A 14,449-nucleotide genomic window follows, 5' to 3' on the forward strand; every position below is an offset into this window, starting at 1 on the left:
TTAAGAACCAACCACTTCAGAAGAAACTGTAAATAAGAAACTGTATTATAAGACAAGAAGTGATCCTGGTCAAAAAAATGAAAATTATCTTAATCTATAATAATAAAACATAATATGCTAATTAGACCTGACGTCCTTTGGATATCCTTCTGGATGACCTTCCAGACTAAGCTGGAGCTGTGAGAGAAGCTGGTGTCAGAACTGAGAGAAGGAAGGCCTATTCTTACATAAATTTTGTGCATCAGACCTCTAGGTTGTAATAAAAACAAAACTTATCTACCAAAACTGTAGGAAATATGTCATTTTGAAAAAAAAAAAATATATATATATATAATATATATATTTTTTCAAAATGACATATATATATATATATATTTAAATAGCATTATATTTTTGTTTTTATTGGAATGTAGATAATTCTGAAAATAAGGCATACTTTGCTGTCTTTTTAAGCCAGAAATATTGTGTGCTATGTAAACTCATAGTAACTCTGGTTATTTGCAAAGTATCCTCTTCACAAAATTCATTGTGATTTATCAGAAAAAATAAAGATTTGGGATCAATCTAACCTGTATATTTTTTGTGAATTAAGGCCATTTATTCCTTCATTCAACAAGTTTATGAATGCCCCATTATAGGTTAGGAATTTTGTTATTTATAAGAATTTGAAGATTTATTCATATAAAGTTTTATGTTTAAGAGGCTAAAGGTAAAAGTTTTTTAATCATTCATAGTTATAATTTCCTCACATCTCTTAAGTGGAACTGATGTTAAAGTGATAGGAATAACTAACACTGAAGTGTTAGGAATCATTTTGAAGGATAGGAGAGGGATACAGTTAAAAACACATAGGAAGATTCCAGCCAGCGAAATCTCACATGCTCTTATTCTTTTTAAAAATATATATATTTATATTATTTCAGAGCAGAAGAAAGAGGGAGAGAGAGAAAAAAAAAATCAGTGATGAGAGAAAACCATTTATCAGCTGCCTCCTGTTTGTCCTCTTCTGGGGATCCAGCCTGAAAACCTGGGCATGTGCCCTGATCTGGAATCACATCTTGACCTCCTGGTTCATAAGTTAGCATTCAACCACTGAGCCACATTAGCTGGGCCATGCTCTCATTCTTTATTCACAAGCATTATGGAGTAACTCCAGGTGGTACTCTAGGTCTTGAAAATGAAACAGTGAACAAGATAGTCTGCTCACATTGAGTTTACATTCTAATGGCAGAAACTACTAATACATAAGTAAAGATACAATACATTTTCAGGTAAGTGATATAATCTATATCATAAGTGAGATAATCTATATATATAAAGAGCCAAGGTTTGTAACATCTAAAATGACCAAATGGATGACTGAACACTGGAAGTCAGTCCTGTAGTCAGTGCTGGGTCACCATGGCATCCCAGCGGTGACCCAGCACTGACTACCACCACTGTGGTTGCAGCAACCCAGCACTGACAGCCGAGGGGGCTGCAGATCAGGCCTAGAGAGGGCCCAGAGAGAAAAGTGGGGTCTAATCTGTAGCCTCCATGATAGCTGTTGATCAGCTCTTGCCTCTCTCTCTCTGTCTTTGGGCCTCACCAGCAGCCATGCCTCTCTTTCTCCCCAGGCCTTGATAGCATCCACAGGAGCTGCTGATCAGCCCCACCTCTCTGATCAGGCCTGGAGATAGGCCAGGAGATGCTGACTGGCATAGAAACCGACCAATCAGAACCTAATTTGAGTGTACTGCAAAGGCAGAACCTAAGGTGGGGGCTGAGGATGGGTTTTAAGGGAAACAGCTGTTTGGTGTAAGGTGTAAGAAAGTGGTTCAATTTTTTAATCACTGGTTTGACAATATAGTGTATATGGTTGGCTATCAGTCCAGATATAGGGATTATGTATTTTTGTCTGCCAAGAGCACCTCCTCCTGCTGAAAAAAGATCCCTCCTCCATTTAAGCAATCCTATCCTATATAATCTATATTAATAAAAGGGTAATTGCTAATTATATCAGGTGGACTGGCCATCTTCCAGACATCTGACTTCCTTCTGGACAAAGCCATGGTGTGGGGGCCTAGGCAGAGGCAGAGGCAGTTGGGGGCAAGATCAGGCTGGCAGGGCAGGGCAGTTGGGGGTGAGATCAAGCCAACAGGGAAGGGCTGTTGAGGTTGACCAGGCCTGCAAGGGAGGGCATGTAGGGGTGATATCAGGCCTGTGGGGGAAGGCAGTTAGGGGCAATCAGACAGGCAGAGGTAGTTAGGGGTGATCAGGCAGACAGGCAGGTGAGCAGTTAGGACCCAGCAGTCCCAGATTGTGAGAGGGATGTCCAATTGCCTGTTTCAGCCCTATCAATGTCTAAGGGGTCCCTGATTGGAGACAATGCAGGCTGGGCTCAGGGATCCTCCCTCTCTTCCCCCAATGCACAAATTTCGTGCACCAGGCCACTAGTCCTATATATTAAAAGCCTAATATGCTAAGTGTCCAGTTGTCTGTTCAACCAATCAAAGCATAATGTGCTAATGATATGCTAAGGCCACTCAACTGCTTGCTATAACTGACCATCAGGGGGCAGATACTCTGACCAATAGGTTAGCTTGCTGCTGTTATCCAGCCGATAAGAACTGAGTAAGATGGGCTGGACATGCCCTGGATCTCTCCTACGGTCCCTCCCAGCTGGTCAACCTCCTGCATCCCTCCCAGGCCCCAGTCAAGCACTGGTGGTTCCCTCAGCCTGGCCTATGCCCTCTCACAATCCAGGACCACCTCAGGGGATGTTGGGGAGCTGGGTTTGGCTTTATCTTATAGGTCAGGCTGAGTAACCCCACTGGTGCACAAATTTGTGGACCAGGCCTCTAGTAAATGTATAGAAGAAATACATAGAAAGTGAATTGGAGGTGGAAGGTCTTGTCTCTCTCTCTTTTTTTTTTCCTGGTTCTATTCACAATGATGTCTACAAATGTGTTGCTTAATAAATATTATTATGCTCTATTGATTAAATATAAGACATCATTGCTAGGTACTATTTTTTAAATATAATATATATCAGATCTCACTCTGAAAAAAAAACCTCTAAAAGTTGTGTTTTCTTATTATATAAACTATATTTCCTCCCTTTAGTCAATTTGCATGTTTAGTATACTAAGGCAGTAATTGGTTAGAATAGATGGTGTGGCACAAAATATAAGACTTAGGAGAGTTGATATGTGGGAGAGAAAAAGGTTGCTCTCTCAGAATTAAAAACTTAGGAGTTGATATTAGATGTACAGAACTTTGATGAGAGAAATTTGGGTTTGATTTGCATAGTAAAGGATTATGGATATAAAAAGTTGTAGGCAATAAGATCTTAAGACAGGTCATAGTGGAAAGAGAAAAGGCAACTGAAAATGAAAGAAAAGTCAACTAATATGGTATAATGGAAGAGAAATGGATGTTGAAAGATAAATATATTTCTTACCAATTCAGTTTATCATTTCAATAAAATTATACAAAAATTATTTGGTTATAAAACTTTGTTGTCCAAATTATGGCAAATTGAAAATTATAAGGCATAAGTTATCTCCTAAGTATATTGTACCTTTTTAAGTTTTGTTTGCCAAGAAGCTGGCATATGGGTTTGACTTTGGGGTGAATAAACTTGTCATTTTCATCATGAAGTTTAAAAGAAAAAAAATTTTATTTACAAAGGAAAGTTGTTCTGGAGGAAGATTTATCTCAAGCATATTAATAAATTTTCTCCTCTAGGGCTCTCGGGCAGTGTTGGGTGCAATAAGGAGGCAACTTACTAAAAGGCATCAAGGTGCTCTTTGGCATCCTTAAAAACTAAGCATGATAGTTAATAATGATAATGGTTATAATAATCACAGAGTAAACTGAATGTGTGGGAATGTTTCTGAATTAAAAATATAAAAGGATTTATGTGTTTTAGAATGCTCCTTAGGCCAACAAAAAGACTTGTTCTGGGGAGATCCAGAGAGGTTGGTCATACAGGCTTAAGCAGTAATGTGATGGATTGATAGATTGGAGAGGAAGGAAGGAAGGAAGGAAGAAGGAAGGAAGGAAGGAAGGGAGGAAGGGAGGGAGGGAGGGAGGGAGGGAAAGAAAGAGGGAGGAAGGAAGAAAAGTATTGGTGAACAGAAAGGAGGAGGAGAAGCCACGTTTAGAGTTTTGAACCACTTTTTTCTGAGAATTGAGGACATTCCAAAAGTGTTTGATTGCTCTAATCTCATTGGAAAGCAATAGTGATTTCAGCTGTTTGGTCTAAAACTACATTTGAGAGTCAGCTACTTATGGCAACATTGAGATTTTGCAGGAAGCTCAGATATTCTGTAATATCATTCAATGATCAGTACTAGCTTTCTCATGCTTATATTGAGGGCAAAGAATAACTATTGCAATACAACAGAATTAGTGAGATATTTTATCTTTTTACAGAAAAAATGTATTTCAATTATGAAAACTTCATATTGCTCAAGTTTTATGATGCAAGAAAATTAGAAGTCATATGTGTAATTTAATAAAGTATAAGTTTTGAAGTCAAACATTCTTAACCTTAAATCCCAGCTCTATCATTTACTAGTTGAGTGAAATTAAACAACTTCCTTATTCTCTCTGAGCCTAAAAATTGTCATATGTAAACTGGAAAAGCAGGCCCAATGAAATGAAATCTTGTCACAGTCAATGGCAGTACTTTCCTGCCACTCACCAGGCAAATAGAGCACACATGAAAATGAACAACCTATGCTGGCTTTCTTGACCTTAAGGAAGTCACAGTCCATTGAGAAACTAAGAGTTGGAATGCAAAGTGTTATGACAAAAGGTAAAATTCAGACAAACATTGAAGGTGTTTTTGTTGCTAGGAATAAATTTCTGAAAAAAATTTCAGAAAAGCAACATGTTTCATTCATCACTAAATTCCCCAGATATTCTTTCACATAACAAATGCTAATATATTGTTGAGTCCTTTGCACATAAATCTTACATTGAATGAAATTTACAGACAGAAGTTTAATATATATATATATATATATATATATATATATATATATATATATTATTGATTTTTTACAGACGGGAAGAGAGAGGGATAGTTAGAAACATCGATAAGAGAGAATCATCCATCAACTGCCTCTTGCACACCCCCCACAGGGGAGGAGCCCACAACCGAGGTATAATACATGCCCTTTACCGGAATCAAACCTGGGACCTTTCAGTTCAGGACCTTTCAATCCACTGAGCCAAACCAGTTTTGGCAGTTTAATATATTTTAATCTGACCAATTTTACTCTATTTTTAAATGGCTTTCAAAAACAGATAATAAAAAAATAACTAGGAAGTGATCATTTTGAAGTATTTATTTCCTCTTTTGAATATAAAAGTTTAATATTGTATAATAATAAATTATAATAATGATTATGTTTAACTAATGGATTGGAAAATTCCAGAAAATTTTAGTCTGCTTTCATTATCCAATACTCAGCACAACAATAGATCGAGGGTAAGTTTTTCAGATCTAGGACTCTTTTTCCTATGAAATAAGGGAACAAGACTAGGCAGGCTCTAAAAGCACAGCCAACTGACATTCTATAGGGTCCTCACAGGTTTAGACTCATGTGTGAGCCCTTCTTCCCAACTGTGAGCATGGTTGCTGAAGGGTCTGCTCTCATGGAGATCTGGTGACATATTCTCTCTCTAGCAGAACAACTGACACTATCAAGATGGGTCTTTGAATAATTAAATCTAAGAGTAGCCAATGAGCTTCTGGTCTACATCACTAATAACTGCTGTTTTATTTTATTAAGTGTATTAGGGAGTTTTGTATAGAATTAAGTATATTTTTAGCTTAATAACTTTAAGTTTGGGTATTCTAATTGGAAGTAAGGAGCCTTTAAATATCCAGAAAATTATAAGTCTAAAAACTGCTATAGAAGACCACAAGTTGGGTAATTCATAATGAGAATTAGTGTTTAATATGTAAATCTATTCATATTGGACTATCAATAAAGATCTATGTTGAAGACAGTATAGCTAGAGTGAACCAGTTGTTTATACATTTCAGCATTTTCATCTCTTAAATAAGGAAAACTAAGTTGAATGATCTCTGAAATCAACTAAAATCCAACTACAAAACTAAGGTTTTTTGAACTCTGAAATTTTAGAGATTTGGAGATTTTTTAGGAGTGCTGAAAGAACTTACCTGTAAGAAACTTGAGTGATAACTTTTAGGGCAGAGCAGGAAAAGGAAGAGAGGATTCAAACTGTTAGCAGATAATCCTTTCTGCTTTCAGGTCATTTCTACAAAGAATAGTTTTCATTTTATTTATTTTTTTCTTTTCTGAGTTAATACAAATAATGTTGGATAGTTACTCTGGAAAAATAAGCTGAAATAATTGACTTCAGGCTTTCTATTATATTGGGTATGACTGGTTTGACAAAACAATTTGAACAGAGTAATTGTACTCTGAGTAAATTGATACTGAGATTCACCCAAAGGCAAATCCTGGGAAGGTCAGTAGGATTTATTTCACTCTTCCTGCCCTATAGCACAGCTTTCCTCCCTTTCTTCTAATGATGTTTTACATATTTATTCAGAAAATGGGAATAGAAACTGAGTTTCCAAAGAAGAGACTTGGAAGATCCCCTAATGTAGATCATTGATTTTTTTTTTCTTTTTAATAAAACCCTTTCTCAAATGAAATCTAGCTCAGAACCCTAAAACAAGCAAAAGCCAAACTTCATGGTATTAAGAAGGAAGGTGTCTGGAGTCTATCAATATTGCCACCTCTGGTGAATAAAATAGCAATAGAAACTTTAGGGTTTCATGAAACACAATATGAAAATTGTGGATCTGTACCAAATCCCAATTCCACCTTTCATAATAAAACCCCATTGAAACTTGAATCCCTGATAGGGTGAATTCTAGATGGTCTAGAAAAAAAGTGAGAGATGATGGGAGTATTGTTTTGGTTCAAGAACATAGATTAGAAAGAATGATCTGAACTTGAGAGAAATGAAGGCCAATTCAGGTTTAATATAATTACTTTATCTCTGTGACATGTTTACATCTTTAATAGTCCTTTCAGATATGCTATTTAATTGGTTCAATAGTATTTTCTGGATACAAATTATGTAGTAATGGATGTAAATAGGACCAATGTATTGACTACCAGGTACATTATTTAAAATAAACTTCTCAACCACATTACAAAGAAAGCATAGTTGGAAAAGACTAATGTAGCCCAGACAGTATCGCTCAGTGGTTGAGCATTGACCCATGAACAAGGAGGTCACTGGTTCAGTTCCCTGTCAGAGCACATGCCCAAGTTGTTGTCTTGATTGCCAGTAGGTGCATGCAGGAGGCAGTCAAATGATGATATTTCTCATCTATGTTTCTTTCTGTATATCCATTTTCCTTTATCTCTCTCTAAAATTGAAAAAAAAATTAAAAAAGAAAAAGACTAATATACAAAAAGAGTAAGTAATTGGACCATGGCTTCACATTACGGCTAGAATTTGAGCCCATGTCTGTCTCACTTTAAAATCAATGTTCCTTCTTCTCTAACCTCAGGAACTATCAAACTGCAAGTAAGAAATGTAAATATGTTAGCTTTGTCCTGAAGTTAGTTAAAATCCTCTACATTACATCAGTTGTTATACAACCAAAATAGAATAAACTAAAATTGATGAGATGTAACTAAAAATGCAGAGAGTTTAAAGGAAAAAAAGACCATATTTCAAATGAGGTGCCAGGATATACTTTGTGGGGAGGAGAGTTCTACAGAGCAGAGGTCATAGTAAAGGAGCTAAACTTCCTGGAGTTGGCAGGCTTGTCCAAAGTTTTCCAGCTGGTTAGTAATGTCATCCAAAATGTAGGAATTTTTATTATTATTATTTTATTTTATTATTTTATTTTTTTGGAGTCAGAGAGAATCTAGAGGGAAATTGTAGAACAAATGAATGCCATAGTAAGCAAAGAGAAAAACTTCCATGTGGAAATAGTGAAAGAAATAGAAATAGTTGATGACTGTACAGTCAATGATAATTTTAGTCTTTTGCTTTAGAATTTGTTTTTTTCACTAACCTTTAGTTTTTTAATCAGTCACAATCTATGTTATTTAAATCTAGGTTACATTAGCTACCAATCTTTTTAGAAATTATGTATACATTTCTGCCAACTTAAAATCTTGTACTTTTTTTGGTATTAATTCTCACATTATGTGTATCATTATTGCTGATAATCTACTTTGTGTTCTGTGTTTACATTCTAGTGTTCACATGGTTGTCAGGCTACCAATCATAGTGTTTAGGTCTTTGGGTGTGCTTGTAGGTTCCATTTACATTACAATTCATAAGAGAGTTTATTTGCACTTAGGGGGTTGGCTAATTCATATATTCACCTCCGTATTTGTAAACACATATTCACTCCTAATGTTGTCCTCTTTATTTCATCCTTGCATGAAGGGCTTGTGGCTTAAGTTCAAGGCTATTATCTCAACCTATTCTCTTAACCCTTTTCTTCCTGCTCCTTTCAAGACCATCTTCTGGGCCATTCCCTTTCTTTCAAATATCTTAAATTTCTCTCTCTCCTTACTGGCTGCTTTCTTTCGGCTTTACCTTTCTAAGTATAATTAACGTTCTTCTCATTCAACTATATCAAAAGGACATTTTGTTTTTACCCCTATTTACTCCCCAAATCACTGAAATTTATTTTGTGATTTCATTCATCTATTAGAACACTGTTAGTATCAAGGGTTCTAATCACCTACTGGGATCAAACCTAACATCTTGTTATCTTCTATTATGTAACTAGGCTAGAACATCCATTTGCAATTTTGAAATTATTGACTATTCTAGTGTACTATTTAATTCATTGTAACAATAAAAGTAATGATTAACAACTTAGCTAATTCCATCCCAGGATACAATTAGTCCCTCCCAACTGGCCTCCCCTACTGAAAATGACAATGAACTACATACTAGATGATCTGTGCAGATAACTTACAGATTTGGAAAAGCATCCCTGAAGAAATCTCATGTTTTCCTTCACATATACTAGTATAGGGATCAAAGTTATTTATTTATTTATTTTTAACGTAAAGGCAAACTTGAGAATGCAGCAACCAAATAAAGCAAACAGAAATAGGATTCATTTATAACATATTCCTATGTTTACTTATTCTTTAGACTAACTAGAATTCCACACTCCAATTATAAACCACCCCCACACACACACATCAAAGTAGGTAGCTAGTGATTAAGAAAAAAGTCCAGGTCGAGAAACTTGAGTTTATTGTCCTCGGGCATGATGCATAAGATGGTAGTTATGAGAGGGGTGATTATGCTAAGGGTGAAATTTAAGTTTCTGAACTTGTTTCTGTTTTCTGATTCTACTTTTCACTTGCTGGAAGCTGAATGAACAGATAATCAGTTATGACATTTATAAAATGGGTGTAATAATAGGTCAGTCTTGCTGTCAAACTTAATGAGGGAATATTTATTTTCTTTTTGAAATATGCAGAACATTGATGTTGGATAGGAGAAGTGGAAGGTGTAAATATTTTTAGTTAAAAAGAAGAGCTTTGCCAGGCCACCATGGGTTAGTGGTTGAGCATCAACCTATGAATCAAGAGGCTATGGTTTGATTCCTGGTCAGGGCACATGCCCAGGTTCCAAACTCGATCCCTAGTATGAGGTGTGCAGGAGGCAGCTGATCAACAATTCTCTTGTCATTGATGTTTCTGTCTCTCTCTCTTTATCCCTTTCTTTTTTTTAAAGAAGCGTGTTTTTTTTTTTTTAGAAGAGTTTTGATAGAAGACATGATTGTCTGACTTTATTGCAAATTGAGACTTGTGACACTACTTGAAGAAACACAGTTGTGCAACTTGTAAAACTTATAAACCTGCATGATTCTAAATATTCACTTGACTTTTCTTCTTAATCAAGTATTATTTAATTTAATATTTTGTATTCATAAAGACAGAAACTATAATCCTAGTTTCATTTTTGTCATTTTAAGGTTTGTAGAAACCCCTGCTCATTTCTCTTGGAAAGAAAGTTATTATCGATCCACTATGTCTCAGAGCACACAGACAAGTGAATTCCTCAGTCCAGAGGTTTTCCAGCATATCTGGGATTTTCTGGAACAGTAAGTATCAAATCAACAGCAATACACACACACACACACACACACACACACACACACACACACACACACTACTAGAGGCCCAGTGCATGAAATTCGTGAATGGGGGTGTGTGTCCCTCAGCCCAGCCTGCTCCCTCTTCAGTCTGGGGGATCAACCCCAAAACAGGCAGTCAGATATCCCTCTCACAATCCAGCACTGCTGGCTCCCAACTGCTTGCCTGACTGCCTTCCTGATTGCCCTTAACCGCTTCTGCCTGCCAGCCTGATCACCCTCTAAGTCCAGGGGTCCTCAAACTTTTTAAAGTGGGGGCCAGATCACGGTCCCTCAGAGAGCTGGAGGGCCAGACTATATGAACTACTAATTCCTACTGTAACACCTTGGCTGCGCTCACTGCCCAAAAAACCTGGCGGGCCGGATCAGACTCCTCTGCGGGCCGCATGTCGCCCGCGGGCCATAGTTTGAAGACGCCTGCATCACTCCCCTGACGGCCTGATTGATGCCTAACTGCTCCCCTGTCAACCCAATTTCCCCTAACTTTCCTCCCCTGATGGCCTGGTTCCACTCATCTGTCCTCCCCTGCTGACCTGGTCACCCCTAATTGCTCTCCCTTGCCAGCCTCATTGCCCCTAACTGCTCTCCCCTTCTGGTCTGGTACCCCCCCCCCCCCCAACTGTCCTTTTCTGCAGGTTTGATCACCCCTGACTGATCCCTTGCAGGCCTGGTCCCTCCCAACTGCCCTCCCCTGTTGGCCATCTTGGGGCAGCCACCTGTGTCCACATGGGGGCAGCTATCTTTGACCACATGGGGGCAGCCATCTTGTGTGTTTAGTGACAGTCAATTTGCATATTAGTCTTTTATTAGATAGGATAGAGACAGGGTGCATGGGTTGGGGCTGGCTGGTTTGCCCTGAAGGGTGTCCAGAATCAGGATGAGGGTTCCCATGGGGCATGGGACGGCCTGGGTGAGGGGCTTGTGTTCATTTGCAGGCCAGCCACACACCTCTGTGACCCAAGCATAGGCTAAAAGCAAGTATCTGGGATTTATTTATCTTCTATAATTGAAACTTTGTAGCCTTGAGCAGAAGGCAGACTAGAGTGGTGGGAAGCTTGGATTCCTTCATCACTGGGGGCAATCCAAACCTCCTCCTCCTTGCTTCAGCTCTGTGGCCAACACCATCTTTGTTGGGTTAATTTGCATAATTGCTTCTGATTAGCTGTTGGGCATGGCTTTTGGGCATAGCAGAGGTACAGTCAATTTGCATGTTTCTCTTTTATTAGATGGGATATTATCCTTGAACTAGTACAAATAAATGAATATAAATGAACAAAATATTGCATTAGTAGAACATATTTCTGGAACCAATATAAATCAGTTAATATTGTTAGAAAAAATTATTTCTTCAGTAGTATCTCTGTGTTCAAAATGCAATGAAGATTCATTCATTTTTCAACACTGAAAGATCATTATTATTATAAGGTGATGTGGTTTTGGAAGATCAGAAGGGATCTCCTGCCCATAATAACTTTCCCAATAACTCCCTGATATTCAAAGTCTGTTCCTTTAGCTTAGACATTCTTATTTCTCTTATAATGCAAATACCTCCCCGAGAAAGTAAAACACTAAATTTTGTTGATCAATTATGCCTTGCTAGAAGGGTTATTATCTCCTTTCTGAAGATCTAGATTGGATAAATGAATAAATTAAAGAGAAATTGAAAGATCAGAGCACTAGGGACCCTATGGGATAGAGTAATACAATATTCTGTCCCTGATACGTTTGTTTTTCCCTGTGTTCAACCCAGCAATTTTTTTATGCGGACAGGGTTTATAATTCCTGTTTTACAAACAGAGCTTAGATCTGAACTGCCTGTGATTATTTTCCTTGGAAGTGGTTTAGCCAGGATTCAAACATAGGATTTCTGGCTCGAACCACTGAGGCTTGCAAATTTTGAGGCAGAGAGATCTCATGGTTACCAACTGGGTAATGTGCTTTAGTTCCTTTCCATTCCTAACACACGATATTTGTTTGTTTGTTTGTTTTTTCTTTATGGTAGACCCATATGTTCGGTTCAGCCCATTGACTTGAACTTTGTAGATGAACCATCAGAAAATGGAGCAACAAACAAGATTGAGATTAGCATGGACTGTATTCGCATGCAGGACTCGGACCTGAGTGACCCCATGTGGGTGAGTGGCATGGGCCTCTCCTTCAGTATGTGAGCCATGCTAGCCACACCTCTGTTACATTGAAGTTTTCTATGGCATGTGAAAAAGCAGGTGGTTCTGAATGGGCAAGGCCATTGGAAAGTGAGTCCATATAGCAGCAGAGAGAAATGTATGAGCTGATGGATTCTGGGTCTACCTCAACTTTCCATAATGCATAATAATGTGGAAGAAGGGGGCTTGAAAATATATATATTTTTTACATCCTTTGTCTTAGTTGCTCTTTGTGTCTATTTGATTTAGAGAGGGTGGTACTTGCCCAAGGTTTTGCTGTTGGAGACTGAACCAGAATCTAGTTATGAATTCTATTCAGAGCACATTCTACTGTGGCAGACTGTCTCATAGAACTATCCTTTAATGAAGGAGGATAAAGTAAATCCTCTCAGAACACACATTTAGTTACCATATTGTAGAATAGGATGAGAGAAGGTAACAATACATACAATAGGCTTCCTTTTGGTATTACTGATGAGTCACTTATGACTTTAAGCCTCAGTTTCTCAGCTATAAAATGGTGCGACCTTACATGCCACATACCTCCCAGACAGCTAAGGGCCATAATGGGTTAATTATAGTAAAGCACTTTTCTGAGATATTTAGGTAAAATGTCTCTATTTGTGCAGTTCAAAATGTTGGTGAGGGAATGAGGAGGGGGATGAAGGATGTTCCTCAGTACGTGAGGACTTCCTGACTGCTGCCTAAGGACTCCATACCCATGTCCACATCACCGCAAGACCCATCCTCCTCACCAACCCCCACTGCACCCTACCTCTCCCCTCCTCCTCCTCCTACTCCGCTCTCCTCTTCCTCTCCTTGTTCTTCCTCTCCTTTTCTTTCTTCATGTTCTTCTTCTTCTTCTTCTTCTTCTTCTTCTTCTTCTTCTTCTTCTTTCTTCTCTTCTCTTATTCTTCTTCTTCCTTTTCTTCTCTCTCTCTTTTCTCCTCTCTCTATACCTCTCTCTCTCTCTCTCTCTCTCTCTCTCTCTCTCTCTCTCTCTCTCTCTCTCTCTCATTTTTCTTTCTTTCTTTAAAAAATTATCACACAAGTCATGATGGTTTTTTTTCTATAAAAATTATAAACAAAACAGGCAAAAGCAACAACAACAAAAAAAGACTTCTAGAAAAACAGAAAGAAAATAAAAAGAGCTAAAAGAGGGTGGAGTATCTGCTGATTTGATTAAATAGAATGCTTTATGAAATGCCTTGATTTTTTTGATGGGGTCAAATTATTTTATGGAATGGTATGAATAATAGAACCCAAGTAGATGTTTTGGTATACCTTGCCTTTCCTGTCTAATATAAGATTTTACAGGAATTTTCACAATGTACTTCTTGATATGAATTTTATTTTTTATTATTGGGAGAAGCTGAAGTAGAGAATTGGGACAGAGATTAACCAAAGAACATATATGCATATGTGTATAACCCATGGACACAAACAAAAGGGTGGGGGAGGTCTGAGGTGGGGTGGGGGCTGGATGGCACAGGCATAGTGCTGGGGAGGGGACATCTGTAATACTAATCTAATACTGTCAACAATAAGAAAATAGAAAGTTGTAACTTTGCAAGTATACTGATTCTTTTTTACTATGTTCATAAGGAAAGAATATTATTCTTCACTGGATCCTTATAGTCCAATATCAATATATTTCTCACTTATCCTTGAGGTACTGAAAAGAAACTGACAGATAAAAGGCAAAGCCTTGAAATGTATTATTATTGAATATAAATGTGTATAAATTCTGATTTGACAGTGATTTAGAAATATCCCACATTCACTAAATTATGTTGCTTCTTAAATTGATAAGTAGCACCTTCCTGGGCAAACTTATCTTTTTCTGTTCTCGCCAGAGATGTTCTGTTCTGACTGTTGGATTCACAAAAGCAAGCAGAAGTTATAAAGTTTAACATTGAGAATCAAACCTTTTCATTTACAGCAAGCATGTCAAACTCATGACCTGTGGGCTGCATGTGGCCCACAACGAATATTTTTGCAGCCCAGCCAATATAATGGTATGTAAGAAACATTTTAATAAAAATTTCGTAACTTAATTTTTACAATATTCTGTTATACATAATTAATAATATTGAACTACAAC

Source organism: Pipistrellus kuhlii, unplaced genomic scaffold (assembly GCF_014108245.1).
Source record: "Pipistrellus kuhlii isolate mPipKuh1 unplaced genomic scaffold, mPipKuh1.p scaffold_m20_p_2, whole genome shotgun sequence".
Taxonomy (NCBI): Eukaryota; Metazoa; Chordata; class Mammalia; order Chiroptera; family Vespertilionidae; genus Pipistrellus; species Pipistrellus kuhlii.